General features: G+C 41.4%; 1 long non-coding RNA gene and 1 other non-coding gene across 3 annotated transcripts; both read left to right on the forward strand.

The window, feature by feature from the left end:
• The first annotated feature begins 4662 nt into the window (after positions 1–4662).
• LOC117285500 lies at positions 4663–4765 on the forward strand. Its single transcript, XR_004516556.1, has one exon. It is a non-coding gene; the product is annotated as a U6 spliceosomal RNA (small nuclear RNA).
• Positions 4766–11052: 6287 nt separating this feature from the next.
• Positions 11053–15730, forward strand: LOC104861468. Of its 2 annotated transcripts, XR_780054.3 has the most exons (4): positions 11053–11134; positions 11259–11349; positions 11459–11520; positions 15335–15730. It is a non-coding gene; the product is annotated as an uncharacterized LOC104861468 (long non-coding RNA). The 2 variants fall into 2 exon arrangements; XR_780055.3 differs by lacking the exon at positions 11459–11520.
• Positions 15731–19755: the final 4025 nt, after the last annotated feature.

Here is a 19755-nt window from a genome sequence, read left to right on the forward strand (position 1 = left end):
AAAAGAGAACAACCTCCAACCTAGACTGATGTATCCAGCAAAACTCTCTTTCAAAATGGATGGGGAAATAAGACACTTCCACGACAAAGAACACCTACGAAACTACATGAATACCAAACCAGCACTACAACCAATTCTAAACAAGATCCTAGAAAAAGACAATGAAGGCAACAACACCATGAGGCCCAACAGAGCAAATCAAATAGGCAAGGCAAGAAACTAAAAGGAGAAGGTGAAAAAGTAAAGAGTCAACAAAAGGCCAATACCATGTCAATAATAAGTCAGTAAATATCAGTTATAACCATCAATGTCAATGGCCTCAACTCACCAATCAAGAGAAATAGACTGGCAAAATATAAGAAGCAAAATCCAACAATATGTTGTATACAAGAAACACACCTAGGGCAAAAAGAAGCCCATGGTCTGAAAGTGAAAGGATGGAAAACAATTCCCCATGTGACAGGAGCCCAGAAAAAAGCAGGTGTAGCAATCTTATTTGCAGACAAAGCAAATTTCAAACCAAAACATTCTAGTATTATTGATGTAGGACAGTACTGTATCATACCTCTGTGAATGTAAAATATCTTGTACCTGCTTTATGATACATAGTAGTGACTGTGCTTTATCAGAGCTATATTTAATGATATTACTCTAGAATGTTCTCTTTCCAGATGATGATTAAGATGCTAATAAAAAAAAATGGTGCCAGGTACTATAACAGCAACAGAACTTTGCTGTTTTCTGGATATTATTCTTTTTTGTTTGTTTGTTTGTTTTTTAATGCAGTGTGCTGAATGGCTATAATTTTGTTCAGATGACTGCAGAACCTGGAAAAGCTGTTGCTGCTATTGATGCATAACATACTGCTAATTATTGGTCTTTTTATATAAATATAAATATATATATACATATATAATTTGAATTTTTGGAAACTTTAACAGTGCTGTCAACTTTGGAAAAAGTTATCCCAATTTACTGTGTTGAGTTGGCATTATACAGAAATGGACAGCCATATTGGTCTAGAAATGTTAATTTTTTATTTTTATGTTTTTTCCATTTGTACAGGAGTAATGCACTGTATTAAATATGTAAGGTCATATCTACATGGGTTTGATTACAGAAACTAATAAAGTATTCTCTAAATAATAAAAAAAAAGACTAAGATAAGACTACAAGAGCAAGAAGCAATTTAAATATGTTAAGGGACCATTTTCATCTCCAGAATTAAGGATTATTTTAATGTTACATCATCGCCTTTTCTCTTTTATTTTCCTTTTTAGTTTTATTTTAGGATTCCCTATATTTAATGTTCATACAGAGATGTCTTTAACTGAAATACCGAATAGTTTCTCTGGTGTGAAAAACTATAATAGTACACAGGATCCTAATGAGATAATTAATAATGTGAAATAGGAAGTAAAGGGCTAAAGGTGTAGGGAAAGTGGGAAGGGTGGGGGAAAGGTAATAAGGGAGAGGAAAAAAATATGAGAAACTGAAAAAATGGAAATAAAGTGTTTGTAAATGGGGAGGGGAGGAGAGGGTGAAGGGAGGGCAGGGACAAGGGGAAAAAATGAGAATCAAGACCTATTATGTAAAGGTACAGGATCCCAATAATGAATGTAACTGTATTGTATACCTAGATTGTACCAATGAACCCAATAAAAAGAAAAAAATTTGGGGAATGATTTTTTTTCAAAAGTCATTATATATGCAAATACTATTCTCCTTTTACTATATGTAACTGTTAGTCAAAAAGGAGAACTTGAGGGTCAGGGATTGAGCTCAGTGGTTCCTCCGCCTGCCTCACAAGCACAAGGACCTGAGTTTGATCCCCAGTACAAGAAAAAAAAAGAGAGAGAGAGAGGGAGAGAGAGAACCTGGTGGATGCAGATTCTTTTCATTTGGAAATCATGGAAGTCATATAAACTCTCATGCCTTGATTCTCTTGATTTCTCTACTTACAAGTAGTAATCTACTTACAGCCCAGGTTATCTCTTTTCACACATATAATACTTTTCCCTACTCTGTTACTCCATCTTCATCTTCTATATATTAATCCACTAAGCCCAGGAATATTCTTTTCTTGTGCTTTCTACATTTGTATCAGTTCCAACAGGAGAAATGGCCTGATTGGTAAATAAAAGCCCATAGATCTACTCAGACAGAGGAAAACCACACACTGATACTGAACAGACTCAAGAGCCAGTGCAACCATCAGCTCAAATTCTTATAGCCTTTCATGGTTTACAAAAATTGTCTCATTCTAGTCTCCTAACAGTGTATTTCCTCAAAGATTTTAATGACATTGGCTAACCAGATGTCTATCCTCAGACCTGGTCAGTGACTACTAGAGGGGCCTCTCCTCTGGGGTTAATTACTGTCCATTCTCTGTAGCCCTCCTAATGTGCAACTGTTTGTGGACATGATCAATAATACAGCATGGTATGAATTTGTACATCTGTTCTTCTCTTCCGATCCTAAAGGATCTGTGAATGAAGATAATTTGTAAAGAAATTCTCAACCCTCCCCAAATATGTACAATGACCCACAGACCTCAGTTTGTGAAAACTCAACCCTTTCCCTGAAAAACACCCTGCTACAGCCATCACCCTTCTCTGCCCGAGAGCCAGTCATCCGCCCTACTTCAAGAAAGCAGCAGATGGCACCAGACACTGTCGCATTAGCGTAACAGTCCGAGCATTCTTGGTGAACAATATCTTTTCTGCTCAGGAGTCAGTATTTCACATACACTGCCTCAAATTTGCCCTCATAGGTGTCATTTTCTCAGAGAAGGGTGGGAGAAATGAAAACAAACTGATAGTCTAGTAAGATCGGCACACACACACACACACACACACAACCCACTGTCCCTATCAGCAGTCTGACCCAGGGCCTGTGCGTTGCGAAACGGCTGGGAGGCAGCTTCCTGCCTCCCTAGGTAAGGTAACCTTAAGCAACTCTGAATCCTCACTTCCTCATCTACTAATTACAGTCTGAATGGTAGCTTGCTCCCTGAGAGGAATGCGTGAGAGGCAAAAGCCAGCCTGCATTTCAAAAGCTTTTGTAAATCGAGACAGGTTATTTATGAATTACCATTAGCACACATTTCCCCCTGAGATCAGAGCGCCTACACATGCCGGGGAGGAAAAAGCCTCTTCCCTGCAGAAGCCTGAGGTGCTCTGCCAGGAAGTGCGGTATTTCCAGTGTGTTCAGCCAACACGCTGCCCAGCATTCAATGAGGGAACAGACGTGACATTCAGCTCTGGATCCTGGGGATTTGCCCTCTCCGCTCCCCTAGTTAATATCATCCCTGACTCCATTCCAATCTCAGCAGACGTCCTGGGGCACCCATTCCCTCTCCTCTCAGCAAACTCCCAGTGAGAATAAAACCTAAGCAAAAACAGCGGTGTGAAAAGAGTTTCTGAAGCCCTTTTCCGCATCCTGGTTTCGTCTCTCTTCACACACAATCTTGTGCCATCACCCGCACCCAGGATATCCCCATCAGGAAAGGAACAGGAAAAGGAAAAGATGGCTCACCGTTCTACCCTGTCAGAAACGTCTGCACTTTAAGTGAGAATTGCAGCGAGAGAACAGCATTTCTTCCAATGGAAAATAATCTGTAATGGTCAAATTTGAGCAACTGTGGGAAGGATGCGTTCAAGTCACTATCTCTTCTCATCAGAGAAGTCATCTCTCATACATTTTAGCATCAGGCCCAGCCAGCTTTTTCACCTTTTGTTCCCTGCCTTCTCTCTGGTCCATGCCAACTGACCGCACTATGTGAGTGCCACCCTCTGCGCACCTCCTCTCCTCTGTGCACCTCAGCATCCACACTTTCTCTAAGGATGATAACTTTTTATTGAACATCTACAAGACTTTGGAACCTTGCAGTTTTCTACCAGTTTTATGCAATCTGAATTTCAAAAGTAAAACCTGTGCAAGCAAAAAAAAAGGGGGGATCCAAAAAGACCAGTTGTCCCTCATTTGTTTTTTGTTTTATTTTATTTTGCTGCTTTTTTTCCTTTTTTTTTTTTTTTTTTTTTTTTTTTTTTTTTTTTTTTTTTTTTTTTTTTGGTACCAGGGGTTGAACTTGGGTTGTGAGGCAGGTGGTGGAACCACTGAGCTAAATCCCCAGCCCTACCCTCACTTGTTTTTATGCATTCACACTTTTAAATTTCCTAACCCTTTACTCAACATTGGAGTGGTTCTACCTCCTTTCAGCCACGTACATACACATCAAAAACCAAGCTACTTCCCAATCAGAATGTGTGTGGCATTGAATACATACTGTATTAGTCAGCTTTTGTCCCATTACTGAACAAAATATCCAACACTTGCGCACTTGTGACTTAAAGAAGGAAAAGTTTAACTTAGTTCATGGTTTCATAGGATTCAGTCCACAGCCAGCTGGGTCCAAGGCTGGAACGCCATGGCAGAAGGGCCCAGGGGAGTAAAGATGCTTAGTTCCTGGCAACCAAGAAACAGCGCAGGGCAACAGTGCCAGAGAGGAAGGGGTGAGGGAACACAGACACCAAGGTCAGGCCTCAGGGACACACTCAGACACACTCAGAAGTGTGCTTTGTTAATCTTCTCGAGCCGATCGAGTTGACAATTAAGCTGAAATATCCCAGCCAGCTCCCTGTTATACAGAGTTAAATGATAGTGCTCCTCAGAAGGTACACATGCTAAAATTGGAACAACATAGAGATTAGCCCGGCCCCTGCACAAGGATGACACTCAAATTTGTAAAGTGTTTCATATTTTCAGATAAATAAGATTGGCAAACCCTTTGCCAAACTGATCAAGAGAGAAAACCCACATCAATATAAACAGAAATGGAAAGGGCCAAATTATAAGACATCACTGAAAGCCAGAGAATTCTGAGAAAATATTCTAAAAATCAGGCAAGAGAAAGAAATAAAAGGGATAGGTACTGGAAAGGAAAGGAAGAAGTTAAATTATCTCTATTTACGGGTGACATGATCCTGTACACCGTAAACTCAAAAATCTCCACTAGAAGACTCTTAGAGCTGGTAAACAAATTCTGCAAAGTGGCAGGAAACAAGATCAGTATGCACACACACAAAAAAAATCAATAGTGTTCCTGTACAACAATAATGAACCCACAGAGAAAGAAATCAGGAAAACATTCTATTCTTGATAGCTTGAAAAAAGATTTTAAATGTCAAGGAATCCACCTAACCATCAAAAACCATAGAACTCTGAAAAAAGAGATTGAAGAAGACATTAAAAATGGAAAGACATCCTCTGTCCCTGCATACACAGAATTAATATCAAAATGGCCAAATTACCAAAAGCATTCTGTAGATTTAAGGCCATCTCTATGAAAATACCAACAATGATCTCCACAGAACTAGAAAAACATCCTAAAATTAATATGGAACAATCCTACATTTATATGGACCTGGAAGAGTCCCAGAATATCCAAAACAATCTTTAACAGAAGTGAAGGGTATTACAATTCCTGATTTCAACTTACACTGCAATGCTATAGTATGGTACTGACACAAAAATAGAAATGTAGACCATAGAATAGAATAGAATGGAATAACCCCATACACTTTCAGCCCTCTGACTTTTTGACAAAGGGACCAAAACTATGATGGAGAAAAGACACCCTTTTTAATAAAAGGTGTGAGAAATGTGGATATCTATGTGTGGAAAATGAAACTAGATCCGTATCTCTTACCCTGTACTCAAATCAAATCAAAATGGATCAGAGACCTATACATAGAAACAGAAGTTTTCTATCTCTGCATTTGCTACAAATCCATTGAAATTGTTACAAAATAACATAGGGGCAATACTTGAAGTCATAGGCACAAACAAGGACTTCTTGAACAGAACTTCAATAGTATAAGAAATAATACCAAGAAGACCATGAGATGGGAAAGAGGGAGAATTGGGATGTGTTATGTTCTTGTACCAGTTCCCCATGGGGAATGTAATTATTATGTACTGCACACATGCACCAGTGAAAATGGGGCTACATCAAAGTATAATGCTTCTGCACAGCAAAGAAAACTTTCAACAGAGTGAAGAGACAACTCACAAAATGGAAAAAAATTGGACAGCTCCTCTTCTGATAAAGGATTAATATTTTTAAAATGTAAAGAAATTGACAATGTGAAACAGGAAGAAAAGGGCTAAAGGTGTAGGGAAAGTGGGAAGGGTAGGGGAAAGGTACTAAGGGAAAGGAAAAAAATAGGAGACAATGAAAAAATGGAATTAAATTGTTTATAAATGAGGAGGGGAGGAGGGAGTGAAGGGAGGGCAGGGACAAGGGGAAAAAATGAGAACCAAGACCTGTCATGTAAAGGTACAAGATCCCAATAATGAACGTAACTGTGCTGTATACCTAAAATGTACCAATAAACTCAATGAAGAAAAAAGTAAATAAATAAATAAATAAATAAAATATGTAAAGAACTCAGAAATCTCCCCAAAATGATCCAATCAAAAATGGGCAAATAAGTGAATAAACACTAGAAAAACTAAAAGAGGTACAAATGGCCTATAAGTACAAGAAAAAAAATATTCAGCATGTTTATTCATTAGGGAAATATAAATCAAAACAACTCTGAGATTCTATCTTACTCCAATCAGAAGAGCTGTCATCAAGAACACACACACACACACACACACACACACACACATACACACCCCAGAAAACAAATGGTGGAAAGATTGTGGGACAAGAGGAACCCTCCTACATTGTTCATGAGAATGTAAACTGGTACAACCATTGTGAAAATCAATGTAGACATTACTCAAAAAACTAAAAATGGAAATTGCATTTGACCCAGCCGTACCTCTCCTGAGTATATTTCTGAAAAAGTTAAAGACATCATACTATATATGTATACCTCTGTTTGTGTACTGCAATCTATGATATCTAAGCTCTGGAATCAGCCTAGATGCCCATCAACAGATGAATGGATAAAGAAGGTAAGGTGTATATACAGAATGGAATTTTATTCAAGCATAAATAAGAATGAATTCGTGTCCCCGGCAGGAAAATGAATGGTTCCTTAGCCCATAATATTAAGCAAAATAAGTCAGACACAAAAAGTTAAATATTGCATGGTTTCTCTATCATGAGAAACCCAAAGTATAAGTTAATTAAAGACTAGCATAAAGGTGATATGGTAGAAAAACAGGGGGCAGACTTTTTGGAGATGGGCATGGGGAAAAGAGGTTGGGGAGTGATTCAAAGGACCGAAAATGATCATGAAATTGTGTGTGTGTGGGTGTGCACCCACCCCCCAAAGCAAATATAACTATTATGTGTCACAAACACACACTAACACAAAAAAGAACTTAACAGCAATACTTTACCCCTTGTAACTAATTTATAGTTGACAGTGTGTCTCCATCCAACAGGTAAAAGGAGGAAAATGCCCTAAGTCCAGAGCTGTTGGAGGACAGAGTTCAGGCCTAAACAAGATTCCTGTCTCCCAGGAGTCCAAGCACACGCAGTGCTTTCTGGGAGCTGGGAGAGAAGAACTTAAAGGACAGAACTATGTTTCCACAGGAAAGGCCTCATACCCCACACCTCATGCCCAGGCCCTCAGGCTCCCCTGGGAGACCACAGGCAAATCATATCCACAGTCAGCACTGGTGACCTCACCACTGAGGATAGGAAGGCGGATGAAGACAAAAGGTCTGGCTTAGCCCCTCACTTACTCTCTCATGGGTGCCCTTAAATATTTAACACAAACTATGCCCTAAGCTGAGAATGACCCAAAGTAACCTGCCATATCCTAGGTTCAACTTTAGACCTTAAATACTTTGGAATTCCTGAAATAATTTACCTGCACATTGGGAATTATATGCAGATCTTGTCTACACAGCTGTGTGTCTGGGGGTGGACAGAACAAAGCATACATATTTTAAAGCTCAGCTGGGGTTTTAGTGTACAAAGCTGGACTGAGATGGTTTGGGAGAACTCAGTCTCATCCAGTATACCACATGAGGCTAGATCATCTCACACATAGTTGCATGTGTGTATGTCCCATTTACATAATCCATGGGTCCCCAAATCTTCCAGGGGTCACCCTTTTCCTGTAGTTTACCACTGTATTATAACCTGTGCCCTCTCCGGTAGTGAAGCTGTGTAGAGGGTGTGGCCTCTGGCTGGGGCTGAGCTTTCAATCCTTCTTCCCATTGCTAACCTGTCTCTTCACCTCATCCCCACTCTTGGCCAGCACCTTTCCACCTCCTTTCAACACCCAAAGCAACAGTCACCGCACCTCGCAGGACAAGCTTTTATTCAACTCTTGGGTTTGAGAGGAGTACAGCTCATACAGAAAAATTTACCATAAAGGTGAAAGCATCCTTGTTTTTGAAGTTTCTCAGCATTGCCACAGGAGGTTCACACAGTATCCGGCTAGACTCTTCTTTCATGTGTGTGTGTCTGTGTGCAGTGCTGGGGATGGAACCCGGGACCTTGCACATGCTAGCCAAGCATTCTACCAAGGAGCTACATCCCCAGCCCTCAATCAGACACTTCTACCATACTTCCTCCTCACAGTCTTGGGCCTTCCCACCCTATTACCAAGCTAAAAGTCAAGACAATTTGCATTCCTTCCATGACACTATGCAAAGCAAGCTGGCATTTGATCTCTACCTCCTCCCCTGGACCATTCCAGGAAGTAAAACTTTTTTTTTTTTTTTTAACAAAATGGCCAATTCAGTATTTTCCTAAACAACAAATCCAGCACTTTTACAATCTAATAGGAAGATTTGAAGTTATTCTTCTTGGATTTGTCACAGACTGAATTTTTACACTGTGATCTATGAGAGTAAAAGAGAGCCGGGGAGGAAGGAGGAGGAGGAAGTAGCAGGGGAGGCAGAAGGGGAGAAGAGAGGGGAAGAGAAGAGAGGAGGGGACGGGGAGGGGAGAAAAGCGGAAGAGAAGGAAGGAATCATTTCCGGACATCAATAGTAAGTGTCATTTCCTTTCTGGCTGCGCTGCCCTCCTTTCTCCTGCCTCACACCACACTTTCTCCTCCACAGTACACATCACAAGGCCCGAAGAAAGAGTACTTCTTCATATAACTCTTGAAATGGCCAGTGTTTCACTTTGACTCCAGAATGAGTTCACAGCACAATTCAGAGGCCTGAACAAAACACAGCATTCTTTTTGTTGACTTAAGAGATTTTTATCCCAGCACATTTTCTAAGCTTGATTTATCACCTCTCAATCTGCTACCAGCTCTGCTAAAGATGTGAAATCAATGCCAACCCAGCCTATTAAATTATGAGCTTATCACATTCCCAACATTTAACTATAATAATGTCAGGCAATCCTCAAAGGAAGCCTATCTCAACAACAACAAAAAATACTTTCCAAGCTGGGGCATAGTCAACAAAACCACGAATCATGGAAGAGTCATGTGTGAAGAGATGAAGCCAGGGTATGGAAGAAGAGGGGCTTCAGAAACTCTTTTTGTACCACCATTTTTGCCCTCTCTGCAATGATGTCAAGTGTTGTATAAGATGCTTTTTCTAAATTAAAACTGCAGTATTCAGGTTTAACTGCAGTGTTGGCACTTTGCGATAAATAAGTGGATTTGGGGTTGCAGTTTGGACACCTGTCGCTAAAAGGTTTTCAGTCACTGAACTAGATATTCCCTAAGGTCCCTCCATTTACAATCTCTGTGATCCCCTATACTCATATGAATGCCCTTAGTACTATCCAAAGTGGCGGGACCTAAGTCGGTTCATCCAGTCAGACAAACATACTTTCCCGAGCTACTTTAGCAATCTATTTTAAGAAACTTAGTGTTGCTAAGAAGGACTGATGTTGAAAAATGGAGATATCCCAAATGGAACTTTCCCAGTAGGCTGCTTTATACTTGGAGGAAGAGCCTCAGAAGCCCAGTTGCTGAGGTTGTAGGATTCTTTCTCCACAGCCCAAGTACCGCCATGCCAGCACCACAACAAAGGCCTCCCCTAAGGCTGACTCAGAGGGCGTGCGCCCTGTCCAAATCCCCGCACTGTTTCCCTTGGAACATTGTCTACCAACGTTTAACTACAGCCCAGCCCAACTTATCTTAAATGAGCACACCAAGTCTCATTCAACCTGGTAGAAAGGCAGAAAAATAAACAACTGACCGCCACCTCGTTTACATCTTCTCCAGCAAGGAAGAAAAACAGAGGTGAAAGGTCAAGTGGGAGGGAGATGACAGTCTGTCAGTCAGCCCTCCGTCCTACAACAAATACCTGAGCTACTCAATTTATAAAGTGAAGAGGTTTGTTCCAGCTCACAGATTTGGAGGGCCAGTGGGTTACATTGGTCGGCCCTGCTGCTCCTGGGCCCGTGGTGAGGTAACACATCATGGCAGAAGCATCACAGGCAGGAAGAAGAGAGATTAGTAGTCCATGGAACCCGTTGGGCACACACCCTCTGTGCCCTAAAGACCTTCTCCCAGGCCCTACCTGTTAAAGTCACCACCACTTCTCAATAGCACATGTGGTTGGAGAACACTTAATATCCAAACTGTACCATATGGAAAATACTCAATGAAAGAACCAAAGGGGGGAGAGAGTACCATTAAAGTCGTCGGTTGAGAAGGAACTAAGCAATGGCTTCTCTATTCCTCACATGTTCTGTTAGTTATGGTAGCTGATGGGTAAGTTGTATGATTTGTATAACAGGGAATATGCTTCTCAAATACATGCATCCAAGAGACTTTAATACTTCATACACAAATTGGTACATGGCACCATGGCAGACTTCGGGTTTAAATTTTCGAGACGTAATTTCAAACACGACAAAGACGTTGAAATCAGTGTGGCACTGGAAGAATGAGAAGCCAAATGATGGGGGAGAGTATCTTGCTCGCCTTCTCTCTAGAGCAAGGCTCAACGGGGGGCTGAGGTCGTGGATGTTCTGGAATGCTGAGCCTTTTCTTCCTTTATTGCAGCATACCAACTGTCACAGGCTGACTGTAACCCCAAAAGCCCAAGCCCCCAGTGTGATGGTGTTTGGAAGGGGGTCCTCTAGGAGGTTTAGAAAAGGTCATAAGGGTGGGGTGCTTGTGATGGAGTTAATGCTATTGTAAGAAGAGAGACCAGAGCTCCCTCAAAGAGGCCATGTGAGCACCCGGTGAGATGGCAGCAGCCCACATGCCAAGATAAGAGGCCTCAGAGTGAAACCTAGCTCGATGACTACTTGTCCTTGGACTTCCCAGCCTTGAGAACTGGGAAAAGTAAAATTTCTGTTGTTTCAGCTTTAGTGTTATGGTCTCCTGAACAGACAAAGACACCAAGACATGGAAGGAAGTCTCAATCCTCCAATTAAGTTCCTTACCAAGTCCTGAAGTAAGTGCTATAGGTTACAGGATGTCCTGAGCCCTGAGTCTAGACAGTACCATGAAGAAATGCAAATAAACCCCAAGGGTCACAAGCTAAGAGTCAGGTTCTCCTACAGGCTGACTTGTGCTGCCTCCTCACTCCTCTAATTTTCAACAGACTTTCTTCCCAGATCATGAGGTGAGTCTGTGCTTCTCTGGCCAGTGCAACTGTGTACTTTTTCTCTCATGGTCAGTAGCCTGCCACTGAACACTACACTACATGCCACTGTGGAGTTTCCACATTGTTTTTTCATTTCTGTTCTCCTGAAGAGCAATTATAAGCACCTGCGGTGCAGAGAGCACATCTTCTTTGTTTTCTGCCTCCGCAAAAGCCTAGCATAACACTTGCATATAATAGAAAATCGATAACTAATTGATTTATTGGTCAAAAAAAGAGCAATAATTTCTGTAGTCAGGTAAAGTGCAGCGATTTGTTACAGTCCCCCTTGTGTCTAGAAGAGGCCTGCCGTCTTTTGCAGTCAGGACAAACAGCTTTGTTCTCACTCATCTTCACAGCTAATAGCATAATTGTTCATGTCGTTCAGTACATCACAGCACCCACAGTTCCCAAAAAGATTGCTCCACCTGAAAGTGCAGGAAGCATGTTTTGCAGATGGGAGCCTCTGAGCATAGATGGAACCATAGCATTCATGTCATCAAACACCACATGTCTCTCTCCAACCCCTTCAACAACGTGTGGATGGCACCAGAGATGACCAACTATAGTAGGAATTTCAGTAGTTTAAATACAAGAAGTCTGTTTCAAAATTTCATTTATTTGCAAGAGGAGTCATAAAGGAAAATCTGTATACCTCACCTAGTCCAAGAGAATGATCAGTTTCCTGACATTCATATCTTATCCTTCCCACCTCTGCCCCATGAGCTTGGGCTGGGCGAGAGTCCTTTGCCAATGAGAAGGTGCAGAATACGCTCTAGCATGGGGTGTCATCCCACACACAAGTCAGGTGCAAGGCTCTTGGAGAATCATCTAGTATTATCCTTTTATTTTATAGAAAAACTAGATGGTCTTTATGGGAAAAATGGGCCATAAAAAAGTAATTTTGGGTGTTTAGCCAGAGAGATATATGCAACAGAGGTTATCAAAATTCCTTTGTTCAGAGTTACAGACAATCAATTTGTTATACCCCAAGAGTCTTTTTAGTCTGCAAACCACCCTAATTTGAGAGCCCAATTTGGGACCAGCCCCTTTTAAAATGAGTAATAAACAAATTACTTCAGTAGAAGTCCAGAGCACTTGCTGCTTAGTCATTGTAAGAATTGCTTCATAAAACTCTTGAGGTTTTATGCAAATCTGTACTAGAAAATATATTTCTTATTACATTGGTGGTCAAAACAGTTTAAATAGCTTTGCTCTCCCAGCAGCGGCAACAGCAGCAGCAAGGGAGCTGGCAGAGTAGAGCTGTTTGCACTTTCTCCCTTCCTGGTATCAGCACACTGAAAGAACAGCATTGTTTGCTTTCTGATAGAGCAGCGCTCACTTGCCAGGAGCAGCTGAGCAAAAGGAACAAGCCCTGGATTCATGCCAGTGAATCATACATCACTGCTGATTATGTGAGGCTAAGAGGGAGGTACTTCACCTCTCAGTCTTGGTTTCTTCATCATTATATAGGAATACCACCTATTCACCCAGGACATCATTTTTTATTCCTTGCAATACTGGGGATTGAACCCAGAACTTCCCATGGAGCTACCTTTCCAAACCTTTTTTTATTTTGAATTTTGAGACAGGGTCTTTGTAAATGGCCCAGGTTGAACTCAAACCTGCAACCCTCCTGCCTGAGCCTCCCAGAGTGCTAGGATTATAAGTGTGCACTCTTTAAGGACATCTTTAAGACTGCTAGGATTCTGCCTTAAAATACCAAGCAGAACCTTGTGAACAGTGAATAAAGTTATTCAATAAATGAGCCAGTCAGGGTGGTCCACACTGGTGAACCCAGCACTTGGGAGGCTCAGGTAGGAGGATTGCCACAAGTTTGAGGTCATCCTGGACTATACAGTGAGTTCAAGGCTGGCCTGAACTACATAGTGCGACCCTGTGTCAAATAGGTAGGTAAATAAATAAATAAATGTAACTTCCTCCCCCATCCACACTCCCTGCCCAATCCCACTGCTTCTACAGGGTTTTCCCACCTGTTTTAGAATGAGCTTGGTTGACTCTAAAAATGCTTTGTAACACTCTGAGTCATCTCCAAAACCAGTCCCTGAGTCAAAATGAAATAGGTGAGTGATCAATTACTCAAAATTTCAGAAATGCATGTCCAAAAGTACACAAAACAAGAACCCGTGAAGATGCATTCTTTACCATGGCTTGCACAGAGTAGCAGCCAAAGAAAACTGCTTTGCTAGATGGATGATTTCAGCAATTCAGGGGCTCCAAAAAACATCAGTTTCATATTTTAAGCCAACAAAACAATGTCAGTATCTCCCCCATGTGACTACACATTGCTTTGATCGGGGGGTTCCCACGGTGTTCAAGGAAGGATGCAATAGATATTAACCAAGAAGAAGCAGACCAGGAAGACTCCACTCTTCTCCTTTCCTGGCCTAGCCACGCTAGTGCAGGAGGTCAGACGCCTCTGTGTTCTGGCTGTTCCTGTGGAAACTCCCCCACCCTCATGGAGAACCACCAGGACGACAAATGCCAGGACAACAACAAAGGTGATGTGGGAGACAGCAGGGAATAATCCCTTTCATGCCAGCCTCAGACTCGGGCACGTGTTGAGCCGGCATTAAACTACTAAGAAAGAGCAACTGTCCCGTGTTCCAACACCCTGAGGGAGCCAGCTCATCCGCCATGGCTGTCGACCTAGTCAGCCTTCGAAGTTGAGCTTCTGTGGGGCCATTTCCTAGAAGACATTCCAGACCCTCACCTGTCTCACCATTGCCATCTTCAATGGCTCTCTCTCCTTTAATGTCTCTGTTAGGCCTTTCCTGATATGTCCAGCCCCTGTGTTTCCAGTAAGAATACTTCTTCTAGTTGTCTATCTCACCTACATCTTTCCTAAGAAGCCTTCCCCTTCAGAACTTGAGTACCTTGGGCACGTATATGGATTGCATCTGGTTCAGTAACACACTTCCCTTGACCTTCATCCGCAACAGTGCCCAGTGCACCGTGAACACTCATCACAGGCTGTGGGATCAGATTGGGTAGAATCCTCCTTATTGCTTCATTTGTTCATTTTTGCCTAAAACTAAGTCCCCGGGATCTCTTCTTTTGCCATAACATCAGGAGAGAGCATTTGAATAGACAGGAATGATGGAAAGGGGTCCAGAGAAGAAAGACTGAAAAGATGCCTTCTCTGCCACACACAGCTATGTTGCCAGGTTGTCTTGGTGCCAAAAGCTGCATTACAGACTCACCTACGATTCAGGGACTGGTTCTACCTGAGAAGCAACTCACTCATGCTGAAGCTTTCACAACCTCCCTGGGTCTCTCATGAGAACTACATGGTGCTGCATACCAACTTAGAATGCTTGTAAGCATAATCTCCAAGCATTTTCTAAAGAAAGAACCAATCAAGAGGACAAGAACCCAACACAGTTAAATTGAAGGAATAAGTTCAAGAGTTCTCCAGAACATTGAGGGGCTGACCAAGGGCACGATAACCTGAGTATTTCGTGAGTAACTAGAAGAGTGAAAGACAAGGAATGACAGGGAGATGTGAATGTTCATTGACCTTTTTGATCAGTGCCTGTTGTATCCATGCAATGAAATTTCACACTGTGCCCCATCAATATGTACAATTATTACAGATTGATAAAATTTTTAAAGATATATTTAAGGAGATGGAAATGTGAACTGCCCTGATTTATCATTACATATTGTCTTTGTGTATCAATTTTCACACAGCACCCCATAAATTTGTACAATTACCATAACATATGAACCCATCTTTATTAAAACATATGCTCAGTTCTCCATCCGTCTACAGTTCTTTCCACCCAGGCTTTTGAAGGCATGCTGAGCTGAGACAATGAAGACAGGGACGGAGCTGTATAAACCACAACAACCACCCACACTGCTGTTTCTGAACATCCATCAACTTTCCCATGGCCACTGGCAGGCTCGCCACTGGCTGCTACCGTCCCCAATTCCATGTGGCCCAGAAAGCAATGCTGGGAGCGCTGTGCAGGGGCTGCGACGATATTCCTGACATATGTTCCCACGGCCAGGACAATGGTGAAGCCCCTTCCAGCCCCTCCTCCCTGTGAAGGTTTGGCAAATGCTCTGTGTGAGGCCTGGCTGAGACACAGACACAGTGCTCTGCCCTCAACCCCAGGATACTCAAGGCATTTGCGTATGGCGACTCCCCCTACCAGGATCTTTACAAAAGCAAAAGAGAAGCATTTTTTCCCCCTTCAGGGCTCCCTGCGGCTTTGATGCTTTAGAATATGTCCCATGAGTGAGAGAAGCCAAAGGAGAATAGATAGAGAGACCCAAGAGGGTTCCATCCAGTGGATTTGAGGAGGATCAGCAGCCCATGTGAATTCCATTTGGTCACTGCCTCTTCCCTTCACCCCAGAAACTGTCAGATTGCGGGTGCAAATTGGTAGCAAACCTTTGTATAAGCTCTCCCCTGACTTGAGGGACTGGGATACTGTGTCGGGACTGTCACCTCGATTTGGGTTCACCTCACCCACCTATCGGAAAAATACACATGACACTCCAGACTCCCACACATATGCCCTCAAAAACAAACACAGGGATATGTTTATTTACCTACAAGGGTTTAAGGACCCAACACGCTCCCTGCAGCTGAGACCCACAAGCCGTTCTGGTTGCTTCACTTTTGCTTGTGTCCAGTTCTAAGTGGCTCTCTTCTTCTTTCACTCTTCTCCATTACCAGCCATCATTATCCTACCTTTAGCTGATTGTATCAAATTCATTGCTCTCTTCCCAGAACCTCCTTCCACAAAGTTGTCGGTGTAATTTTTTTCTAATAGTCAAATCTGATCTCAACACATCACTACTGAAAATTCTCCAACAGTGCTGCATGCATAAAGAGAAGTGACTTCAGGGCTTGGTCCTTGTCTACCCACCCATCTGCCTTTATTTCCTCCTTCCTTCTCCAGTGATGCTAAAAGAGTTTTTAAAACTGCTAGACTTTTGCACCCCTTTGCTCCTGTCCCTAGAAAGCATCTACTCTCTGCATTGCTTCCAGTTTTCAACACTGCCTAGTATTCAACTGACTTGTCTCATTCCACATTCTGTGCTGATCCCACATCTCCACCAGGAGAGATGTTAAGCCATTCTATGCTGTACGTTTTCATCAGCCAAAGCCAGCAGAAGTTTGAAGAAGAGCTCCGTTTACTCACTCCACCATCTCTAAGGAAGAAAACCTAAGGGATATCACTCAGGGTGGAGTCTGATAATGAGCAAGATCAAATGGCAGGCAGAACAAGAGAAAATGGGTCCTTGGCAGCTCTGAGCCACTAAGTCGAGCTTGCCTGGAAGTGTAGCTTTATCTAGACTTTTCCTTTTCACCAGCCAACAAAGACCCTGATTGTTTAAGTCTGTTAGGGCTGGGTTTTCTGATGCAACAGAGAACCTTATCTGATGCCACAGAAATTAATATCTCTCTCTCTTAAGGGAAGAAGCAGCTTCCCTTAGAATAAATAATAAAGTAGTATCAACGTGTATGGAAAAAGGGAGCCTAGTATATGCAGTATGGAATAGTCAGGAAGCTTGAATTATACAAGAATATTTGCTGGCCACTTCATGGGGCTCAGGTTTCTTGTGTTTTATTTTTCTGTCTATAAACTGAGTCTGTTGCTGCCAACTCCTTTCTTTCTTTTTTTCTTTCTTTTTTTTTTTTTTGGTAATGGGGATTGATCTTAGGACCTTGCACTTGCCAGGCAGGTGTGGTGCCACTAAGCTACATCCCCTACCCCGAGCTACATCCCCAGCCCAACTCCTTTCTCACAGTTAACAGTAATCATATGGTAAGAGTTTTGCTGTTCTTTTATGTATGCAGTTTTTTTTAATTATTAAGCATTTACTATGTGATTGGCTATGGGTGCCATACACATTAAAAATGAGATTTTTCTGGCCCTATTTCTGTTTTTTATAAACAAAGATTTATTGGAACACAGCTACCCCCATTCATTTACATGTTGTCTCTGTCCACTTCACTCTGAAACCAGCCAGTCCAAGAGTTCCCACAGGACCAGGTGGCCCGACAAACCTGAAGTATTTATTCTCCGACACATAACAAAAAAGTTTACCAACCTTCCCACTAGGCTGTTGGCCACAGCTTAGAGTTCTGGTTGTAATGAACCTTTCTTCCCAGAAGCATGGTATTGAAACATATATACTTCACCGAACTCTGTCAAGCAGTCCCAAATACCAAATTACATTTCCAGAAAACAAGCACTAGGGGAGAAAAACTTTAAATATAAATTCAAATGAATGCATTTAAGTTTCTAGAGTTAATTGGAACCACAAGTGAGTCTCAGGCCCCATGAGTCATTGTTAGGATCCTCCTCGAGAGATGGGCAAGAACCATGCCAGCTAGTGTCCATGAAAATCCACTAAAAGATCCACTACAGTAAGATCCACTACAAAGAGGAGAGATTTGCTTTGTTTTTTTTCTCTTCAGTTCCCCTGGTGCAATATTCCTCTCAGAACACGGCTCTAATTTCCAGAAACCACAGCCCAGAAATAGGATATACAAAACATGAGCCCATATCTATATGTTAACGTAAGGGTTGAAATCTAGAGATTAGGACCCTGGTCTTATTTTTTTCTTTTTCTTTTTCTTTTTTTTTTTTACAAACTGAATCTTTACTGGTACATTTTAGATATACAATACAGTTACATTCATCATTGGTATCTTTTTCCTTTATAAGACATATCTTCGTTCTTATTTTTTCCCTGCCTTCCTTCCCCTCTACCCTTCCCTATTTACAAAGACTTTGTTTCCATTTTCTTCCTTTTCTCTAATTTTTTCTCTTCCCTTTTTCTCTTTCCCCTACCCCTCCCATTTGCACAATACCTTTAGACCTTTTCTTCTTATTACAAAATATCAATTATACATTTTGACCCTCATTTACACTTTTAGTTTATCATACCAGAGAAACTATATGGTATTTACACATCTGTGTCCTCTTAATTTCACTTAAGAGTATATCCTCAGTGTGCATCAGCTTAGCTATAAATGTCTCTAGTTTCTCGTTCTTTATGGCTGAGTAGTACTCCATTTTATTTTTTTTTAAAAACTTTATCCAGTTTCCAGTTGATAGGCAATTGGGCTGTTTCCAAGTTTTAGCTATTACAAACTGTGTCTCTGTAAACATGGGTGAGCATATATCGCTGTGGTATGATTCTTTTAATTCTTTTGGGAAGCTACCCAGCTGGGGAATAATTGGGTTAAATGGGATTTCCAATCCTAGTTGTGTAAGATATCTTCATATTGATTTTCACAGTGGTTGCACCAGTCTGCACTCCCACCAACAATTAAGAAGGATTCCTTTCTTCCCACGCACCTGCCAGCATTTGTTATTGATTGATTTCTTGATAGCAGCCATTCTTTCTGGGTTGAGGTGGAATCTCAGCATTGTTTTCATCTGTATCTCTCAAATGATCAGTGATGTTGAACATTTTTTTTATATACTTATTTGCTGCTTTTATTTCTCTGTCTGAGAAATGTCTATTCATTTCAGATGCCCATTTTTGAATTGGACCTTTATATTTGGGAGGACTGATTTTTTTTTTTTTTTTTAGTTCTTTTTATATTCTAGGTAGTAGACCTTTGTCTGAGGAACAGCTGGTAAAAATTTTTTTCCACATTGTAGGTTGTCTCTTAGCTCTGTTGATAGCTTCTCTTGCAGTGCAGAAGCTTTTTAAAAAGATGAAATCCCAGTTGATTCTTTGTGCTAGTTCCCATGCTACTGAGGATTTGTCCATAAAGTCTTCTCCTATGCCAATGTCTTTGAGACATATGAGGTAGAGAATGTCTTCTACCTAACCTATCTTCCAATAAGTTTAGTGTTTTTGTTTTAATATTTAGATCTTTAATCCACTTTGATTTTAGTTTAGTGCATGGTGAAAGATAGAGGTCTAGTTTTCATCTTTGGCAAGCTGAAATCCAGTTTTTCCAACACCATTTATTAAAGAGGCTATCTTTCCTCCAGTGAGGATGGTTGACTCCTTTGTCAAAGATGAGGTACCTGAGTACATATGGAGTTGTTTCTACATCTTCTAATCTATTCCACTAATCCTCTGGTCTGTTTTTTTGCCAGTACTATGCCATTTTTAACACAGTGGCTTTGTAGTATAGTTTCAAGTTGGGGATTGTGATACCCGCTGCCATATCTCGGTTGCCTAGAATGGTTTTTGCTATTCTAAGTCTCT

This window comes from Fukomys damarensis, unplaced genomic scaffold (assembly GCF_012274545.1).
Source record: "Fukomys damarensis isolate Sample0158 unplaced genomic scaffold, DMR_v1.0_HiC HiC_scaffold_10, whole genome shotgun sequence".
NCBI lineage: Eukaryota > Metazoa > Chordata > Mammalia > Rodentia > Bathyergidae > Fukomys > Fukomys damarensis.